The sequence below is a fragment of the Pan paniscus genome, chromosome 19, assembly GCF_029289425.2.
Source record: "Pan paniscus chromosome 19, NHGRI_mPanPan1-v2.0_pri, whole genome shotgun sequence".
Classification (NCBI taxonomy): Eukaryota; Metazoa; Chordata; class Mammalia; order Primates; family Hominidae; genus Pan; species Pan paniscus.
The window spans coordinates 25,700,836-25,709,886 of record NC_073268.2 but is presented as its reverse complement, the minus strand read 5'-3'; positions in this window follow the sequence as shown (position 1 = coordinate 25,709,886).

Sequence of the window (9,051 nt, the reverse complement as noted above, 5' to 3'; positions counted from 1 at the left end):
CAGGCACACGCCACCACGTCTAGTCAAGGAAAGTCCATTATTTTTCTTTTTTTTTTTTTTTTTTGAGACGGAGTCTCGCTCTGTCACCCAGGCTGGAGTGCAGTGGTGCAATCTCAGCTCACTGCAAGCTCCGCCTCCTGGGTTCACGCCATTCTCCTGCCTCAGCCTCCCAAGTAGCTGGTACTACAGGCGCCTGCCACCACGCCTGGCTAAATTTTTATATTTTTAGTACAGACGGGGTTTCACCGTGTTAGTCAGGATGGTCTTGATCTCCTGACCTCATGATCCGACCGCCTCGGCCTCCCAGAGTGCTGGGATTACAGGCGTGAGCCACCGCGCCCGGCCATTATTTTTCTTTCCCTCCTTTCTTCTGGGAAATTTGTCCCTTCCCAGTGCTTTCTCTGAGGCAGAGAGAAGAAAACCGCTTCCTTCTCTCACTTTCCTTGGCCATTTGGAGCCTGGTATTCTGTGGGGGAACCAACCCAGAAGTGGTGATTCCTGGACAGAGAGATGCTAACTAGATACAGAGAAGAATTCCCAGGGGAACCCGTAGTTCTGGCAACCGAGGAAAGCCAGGGAAGTTGGAGGACTGTGGGGCTCATCTAGTCTGGACATCAGAAGCCTGCGGTGGGGCAAGCATGGCGGAGGCAGGGGGATGGATGCCATGACCTCTGGATGTCCTTCCTGGCCTGCAGCCTTTGTGTTTCAGAGCGGTCTCTCCCGAACTAAGTCTGAGTCATTGCTCTTAGTACTGACAACTCCCACTGCAGTGGATCAGAGACGAGGCAGAAGCAGCCTGGCCAGCCTCTCCTGGGAAGGAAGGAGCATTGCCCCATCTCAGATTCGGAGGGCAGAAACGAGGGGCAGGCAGAGCGAGGGCCAGGTGCTGCCGGGGGGACGAATGGCAGCCACACTCTGGAGGGCTCCCTCAGAAGTGGCAATAGAACTACTGGGGTGCCTCTTGTTGGGAAAGTGGGCAGTGGGCTCTTGGGAGCCCTGGGACAGGGATGACTTCAAATCTGCATGCAGCACAATGTCTAGCACATGAAGAGAGACCAGTCCTCAGCCCAGCTCTGCCTTTTGCTTCCTGTTTTGTGACCTTGGGCAGAGAGCTGTCTATCTCTAAAGGTACTTGAGTTTCCTTCTTGTCAGACTGGCAGAATTGGATTAGATTAGTTTGAAATGAGGAGTTGGATTAAAATGAGGGCAATAATGATACATCTCTTAGCACTCTTTTGAGGATTACATGAGTTAATGTACGTAAAGAGATGGACGGGTTGGGCGCGGTGGCTCATGCCTGTAATCCCAGCACTTTGGGGGGCCAAGGCGGGTGGATCACCTGAGGTCAGGAGTTTGAGACCAGCCTGGCCAACGTGGCGAAACCCCATCTCTACTAAAAATACAAAAAAGTAGCCAGATGGGGTGGTGGGCACCTGTAATCCCAGCTATTCGGGAGGCTGAGGCAGGAGAATTGCTTGAACCTGGGAGGCGGAGATTGCAGAGAGCCGAGACTGCACCACTGTACTCCAACCTGGGCAACAAGGGTGAAATTCAATCTCAAAAAATAAAAATAAAAAAATAAAGAGATGGACAGAATAAATGCACAGTAAATGGATGTTATTTTATTCATTTATTTATTTTGAGACAAGGTCTCACACTGCTGCCCAGGCTGGAGTACAGTAGCACAGTCATGGCTCACTGCAGCCTCTACCTCCCTGGCTCAAGTGATCCTCCCACCTCAGCCTCCCAAGTAACTGGGTCTACAGGCATGTTCCACTGAACTCAGCCTGTTAATTCTTATGTTATTATTAGTTACTATTAATTACTACTAATTATTATTAATAGTAATATTATTATTGGGGATTTTTAACCTTGGACTTGTGAGTGAGCTTCAGGGAGTTCATGAACCACTTGAAGCTGTGTAAAATTATGGAAGATAATAAACATTTTCTGGGCAGAGTTGAGCTTTCAGCTGCTCCTCAGGGCATCTGAGATCCCCAAAAGATTAAGAGCCACTGGCCTATATGACCCCCAGGGACTCTCCTCTCTGAGTGGCTGAGATTCTCTGATGTGAGGAATTGCTTCTCCTCCCATGGTGGTGATCCTTGCATCAACACCTCCAGTCCAAGCCCTTTGCATCTGTGGCCTCTGCCCCATGGGTCACCCAGGACAGAAAACACAAGTGACTGGCCTTTCCCTGCAGCTTTAGAATCAGGGTGTCTAGTGTGGAGGTGCCCAATGTGGTTGGGAGCTGAGTCTGGGTTCCTGTCTCCCAGCTGGGGAAGGGAAGGGGGTCCAAGCCCAGCAGGGCCAGGGATGCAGAGACCACAGTGAGAGGCCTGGCCTTGCCCTAGCGTCCCCTGCCTCCCCCCACCAGCCCACCTGGGGGCCCGAGAGGCATATACCACTCTAATGAGCTAAGGCTCATGGCAGGGCAGCGGTAATTATGATTTTATGGAAATACAGAAGGCTCTTACGCAAGTGCCTGACATACTTCCCGGCTGTGGCATCTCGGACAGCCAGGTCCCCAGGGGCTGGAGAAGGCCCCCCCACACCCCCTGCTGCCTCCAGCCCCTGGAGCTTGGGACACTGGCATGGAGCCACCCTCCCACTGCCCGTGGCACTGTCCCTAACTCGCCCTGGGTGAGCTGTTCCCGCGCTCTGCACCCCAGGCCTCCTGGAGGGGAACAACATGGGCTCTGTGTATGCGATCCCTCACGCCCTCGCTCCTGCTGCCCCCTCTCCCTACCACAAAGCCAGGATCTCCGGGAGAGTTGCTCTGAAGGGATAGTGAGGTTATAGCTGTTTCCTTTTCCTCAATGAAGAAAACCCCTCTCCGAGGAACACGTCCTCTTCTGTTCTGTTTCTTTTCTCCTTGAGGCTGGGGACACGGGGCTGACAGCAGCCATGGTGGGGTGGGGGTGGGGCGTCCTAGCCCTTGGCTGCCCCTCCCCAGCCCTGTGCCAGTTTGTCTACACTGAGCCCCCACCCCTGTGCTTCCAACAGTGTCCTGAAGCCACTGCTCCTGTCCTCTAGTCTATTCCCCTTACCCACCCACAAAGCATCTGTTACCAAGGTAACAGCAAGAGCATAACTTTGGGGTAAGCAAGGGGGTGGAGCCCTGCGGAGGAGGGGCATGGTTGAGGGTTAGAATTTTGGAGAGATGAGCACTGTGGACCCCCGAATTCTTCATGGAGGATCTTTTGCTGGAGAGGAGGCCCCACGCAGGCTGGGGAGGGGCTGTGGCTGAGAGCGTATGGAAAGGAGGCAGGATGAAGTCTGGTCGCAGCTGGATTGGGTGTTAGCGGTGAGGGTGCCCATGGCTTACTGTGTGGGACAAGCGTGAGTGTGGTGATGCCGAGGAGACTTCGAGGCAGAAAGATTGAGCCTGCCTTTAACTGCTCCCTTGGGGTTAACGCCTGGGGAGAGATCCTGTGGCGGGGGAGTCTAGACCCAGCTGAAGCAGCCTGGGGACCTGCGGCTGGCCTGGGCCCACACTGCCCCCTGCAGACTGCACAGAAAGCAGCACCGGGGCAGCCCAGGGGTTCAGGCGGGGCCTTGGAGGGTCTGCATCGGAGACCATCTAAACCATGAGGTCCTACCAAGTGTATGGAATGGTCCTGAGCACCGGGGGCACCTAGTACCTGCATTCGAGGCCCTTCTGTAGATTCTGACCCAGAGAGGGGTAATACAGAGGGCCACATCAAGCTGAGCTAACGGGGGCCATCGAGTGGACTGGAAGGCAGAGGGGACTAGAATATCCTAGGCAGAGGGAACAGCCTAGGCAAAGGCATGGAGGTGTGAAACAGAACAGCCGGTTCCGGAGCTACTGGAAAGCCCAGAGGGAGAGAGATGGTGAGCGCCAAAGGCAGGAAAAAGTGAACAAACGGCCTTGAATGCTGGATCAGGAAGCTGGTTTTCTCTGCACAAAGGGGCTTCTCGAACTCATTCACTGGAGCCCTGAAGAGCAATTCAGAGATACCGTGGGGGGCGGGGCGGGGCGGGGAGGGGGGAGCAGGCAAAGTGGTTCACTCCAAACTTGAGAGGGATTTAAAGACAAGGCTCTATTTTAAACATTGGTGCAAGCCTTGCATTTGACTCCAAGAATATCTGTGTTAGTTTTCCTACCAAAAATATGATTTTTAGCACTAACCATTGTGTGCCATGGATAGCCTGGAATATGACCCATAGTTACCCAGGGACTCCACAGCCCAGCTTGAGGATGGCACTGAGGGTAACAGGAGGCCATGGAGTGTTCTCCATAGAGGAGTAATTGGGTCATTCCTGTGTCTTAGGAAAGTCTCTCTGGCTCCCGAGGACAGCATACTAGACACAGAGGACCAAGTAGTGGGCTCCTAGTATCCTTCTGGTGGCCAAAGCCTTCACAGTGAAAATAGATAGGAAGAGCCACCTTGCCTGGCCCAATATTTGTTTTTAAAAGGCTGGGCATGGCTTATGCCTGTAATGGTAGCACTTCGGGAGGCTGAAGTAGGAGGATCACTTGAGACAAGGAGTTTGAGACTAGACTGGGCAATATAGTGAGACCCCATCTCTACAGAAAAATTTTGTAGGGCCAGGCGCGGTGGCTCATGCCTGTAATCTTAGCACTTTGGGAGGCTGAGGCCAGCAGATCATGAGGTCGGGAGTTTGAGATCAGCCTGGCCAATATGGTGAAATCCCATCTCTACTAAAAATATAAAAAATTAGCCAGGTGTGGTGGCACGTGCCTGTAATCCTAGCTACTTGGGAGGCTGAGGCAGGAGAATTGCTTGAACTCGGGAGGTGGAGGTTGCAGTGAGCCGATATCATGCCACTGCACTTCAGCCTGGGTGACAGAGTGAGACTCCGTCTCAAAAAAAAAAAAAAAAAAAAATGTAGTTAGCCAGGCATGGTGGCTCGAGCACATAGTCCCAGCTACTTGGGAGTCTGAGGTAGGAGGATTGCTTGAGTGTGGGAGGTCGAGGCTGCAGTGAGCCATGATCGTGCCATTACACTCCAACCTGGGAGACAAAATGAGACCCTGTCTCTAAGAAAAATAAATAAAAGCCCACACATATGTATCCTGACGAGTGGGGCATAGAGCAGTAATTAAGAGCACGGACTAGCCAGGCTTGGTGGATTACGCCTGTAATCCCAGCACTTTGGGAGGCCAAGGCAGGTGGATCACAAGTCAGGAGATCAAGACCATCCTGGCTAACACGGTGAAACCCTGTCTCTACTAAAAATACAAAAAATTAGCTGGGCATGGTGGCGGGTGCCTGTAGTCCCAGCTACTCGGGAGGCTGAGGCAGGAGAATGGCGTGAACCCGGGAGGTGGAGGTTGCAGTGAGCTGAGATCGTGCCACTGCACTCTAGCCTGGGTAACAGAGTGAGACTCTGCCTCAGAAAAAAAAAGAAAAGAGCAGGGACTGTGACTCAGATGGCCTGGGTTCAAATCCTGGCTCTGTTTCCTCCTAGCTGTGTGACCCTGGGCTAGCTACCTAACCTCTCTGAGTCTCAGTTTCCCCATCTATAGAATGGGGATCAATAATAGAGTAACAGAAAAAAAATAGTATCTACTACGTAAGAAAGTTTGAAAAGTAGTCTGAAGTCACACTGAGCACTGAAGAACAGCCTACTAAAGAAACAGACCTGGCTGGGCGCAGTGGCTCACACCTGTAATCCCAGCACTTAGGGAGGCCGAGGCAGGCAGATCACCTGAGGTCAGGAGTTCGAGACCAGCCTGACCAACATGGTGAAACCCCATCTCTACTGAAAATACAAAAATTAGCCAGGTGTGGTGGCAAGTGCCTATAATCCCAGGTACTGGGGAGGCTGAGGCAGGAGAATCGCTTGAACCTGAGATCATGCCACTGCACTCCAGCCTGTGCAGCAGAGCCAGACTCCGTCTCAAAAAAAAAAAAAAAAGAAAAAAAGAAACAGGCCCTTGGCTGGGTATAGTGGCTCACACCTGTAATCCCAGCACCTGCACTTTGGGAGGCCAAGGCAGGTGGATCACCTAAGGTCAGGAGTTCAAGACCAGCCTGACCAACATGGTGAAAACCTGTTTCTACTAAAAATACAAAAATTAGCCAGGCATGGTGGCGGGCGCCTGTAGTCCCAGCTATTCAGGAGGCTGAGGCACAAGAATCGTTTGTACCCAGAAGGTGGAGGGTGCAGTGAACTGAGATCACACCATTGCACTCTAGTCTGGGTAACAGAGCGAGACTCTGTCTCAAAAAAAAAAAAAAAAGAAAGAAAGAAAAAGAAACAGACCCTCTATACTTAGAAGTGTTATACAAATAAACCTGTATCCTTAAGTGTTAAATAAACCTTTGATGTACTAGGCCCTGGGGAAACGATGGAGAAAAGGGGAATATTTATTGAGGGCTCAATTATTGTCTTTACTTCTGGGGTAAAAGCTCCATCATCCCCCTTATGCAGTTGCAACAAGAGGCTCAGAAAGGTTAAGTCACTTGCCCAAGGCCACACAGCTGGGCTTGAACTCTCAGAGTCCATCTCAAGAAACATGCTCTGGCTGGGCGCAGTGGCTCATGCCTGTAATCCCAGCACTTTGGGAGGCCAAGGCAGGCAGATCACCTGAGGTCAAGAGCTCGGGACCAGCCCGGCCAACATGGTAAAACTCTGTCTCTACTAAAAATACAAAAATTAGCTGGGCGTGGTCCATGTGCCTGTAATCCCAGCTACTCGGGAGGCTGAGGCACAAGAATCGCTTGAACCCAGGAGGCGGAGGTTGCTGTGAGCTGAGATCACGCCACTGCACTTCAGCCTGGGCGACAGAGTGAGACTTGGTCTCAAAAAAAAAAAAAAAAAAGAAGGAAGAAAAGAAAATAAACGTGCTCTTAACCCCAACACTAGTGCACGTCTCTTAGTCCCTGCCCTCTGGGAGCTTTCACTCTGGTGGGAAAAAAGACATTAGACAAAGTACGCAAACCTTCACTGCACGTTGGATAATTACCATGAAGGACCTTGGTAGAGCACTGCAAAGCCCAGAGACAGACGGGGAGAACATGAGTGTCAGCTGGAGGGTCTGTGGGAAGGGCTAAGAAGCAGGCAGCAAGTCTGAAATGTGAGCAAAGAGTCTTCCCCAGGAGAGACTTAAGGTGGTGCTAGAGAGGACCTCAGGTGGAAAAGACTGAGGGTTTGAGCCAGCCCTACTCACGGTCTAACTCCAGAGGGCGCTGTTCAGGGCAGATGGTGCCCTGTAAACTGTACCCGGAGGTGCCAGGGACATTTAGCTGGGACGGGGACCCTTCATCTCACTTCTGGGGTGGAGACATTTGTGTGCACAGATGCACAGACCACACAGTGATTGCCATATGGTATTGTCAGCTGTGTGTGTGTATGTGTGTGTGTGTGTGTGTGTGTGTCCTGTAAGCGAAAAACATCCTACGTGCTCCAGTCTACCCCTTTCATCATAATTTTGCCTGGAACTCAGGACTCAGCCCTTTTGACCACCCGCATGCGGGGAGCACGGGGTGCCTGAGCTCTGGATAGGGCAGGATTCTACCCACCCAGGTATCCTGAGAGACAGCCTGGCATACGGTAGGCACTCAAGAACAGTTTGTTGAATGAATGAATGAATGAATAGACAGCTTCCTCTCCCAGCCCATCCTTTCTTTGAGGGAGGGGCAAACTTCACTCTCCAGCTCTCCAGGTTGGAAAGTTGCCTGGGAATAGGAAACAAAACAAAATGTTTTGGTTGGAGTAGAAAAAGGCTCCAGCCCTGCTCAGACAGGCACGACTCCCCCCAGGCCAGCACCAAGCCACACAGGGACCCCTCCTACCCTCCTCTCCCCCTCTTCCTGGGATCCTGCTCTGCCCTCCCCAAGGTCTTGAGGGTGCCTCCCAGCCTGGAATCCAACTCAGGGCGTGGGGTAGGTCCTCACAGCCTTGGGGATAATGTATGGAGGGGACCTCAGGGCCTCTGGCTGCTTCTTTGGCCCTAGCAGCAGGAATGCCTCCATCACCCCGCTCCCCCATCCTCCCCACTTGGATTCCATCCAGACTCCTGGGGGAAGAAAGCCCGTGGGACCAAGTGCCAGGTGCCTGGAGATGCAGGTGGCAGAGCAGGGGACAGGCATCTCTTTGGCTCTGCCGCCCCCCAGGCAGGCCCCTCAGAATCTGGGAGCCTGGGTAGCTAGAGTCCCATGAGTCAGCCACATTTTAGTACCCCATCTCTGTTCTCTGCCCTAGTTCTGTTTATATCAAACACAGTAGTAGGAGGTGGGCAGGGGGCTGGGGCTGTCTGTGTACAGTGACAACATGTGCCCAGTGTGGAGAAAAAGGCCCGCCCCCAGGCTGACTGTATTTGTCCATAAACATGGCCTGCTCCAAGCCCCAGGGCAAGGAAGGGGCAAAAGGACCAGCCCCACTGGAGCTCCTGGGCTGCTCTAATGGGGAGCCCTCCTGGGCACACCTCCCTCTCCTGGAAGCGCCACCCCCTGGAGTGTTTCCACAACAAGCTGGGCTGTGTTCTGTAAACTCCAGTCCCCTAGCTAGGTAGCCCCCAGCTAAAGGACAGGTGTCCTGCCACCAGTGCATGTGTGCGTATGTGTGTGTGTGTGTGTGTGTGTGTGTGGTCAGGCAGAGGAGGGAGGGAGGGCAGTGGGCATCAGAGGCCCTTTTGCAGGTCCCTGTGACGCTGTGTCTGCCTGTCCTGTCCCCTAGAGTGGACAGGCTTCTCCCGTGGCGTCAGGGGAGGGGCCGATCCCAGGGGTCTCCAGGATTCTGTGTGGCTTATGGATCTGGGGCCAATCTTGAAACCTGAGGGTGCCCCTCATTGCCCCTGGCCTCTTGGGGACCAGTAGAGGACTGGACATCCATCCTTGTGACTTTGTTTTGCTGTACCCTCCCCTTCAAGTTAATGATTGCTGGGGAGCCCTTGGGACCCAGATCTTGATTCCCCCCAACCTGGGCTGCCCCCACAGGTCCGGAGTGTGCTAGAGCCCTGGGTGCTCAGCCAATAAGAGGCCCAGGCCCCGCCCCACCCTTTTGCGGGTGTGCTTCTGTGTATACAGGTAGAGGCCCCAGGTAAGGGGCCAGTGGGTG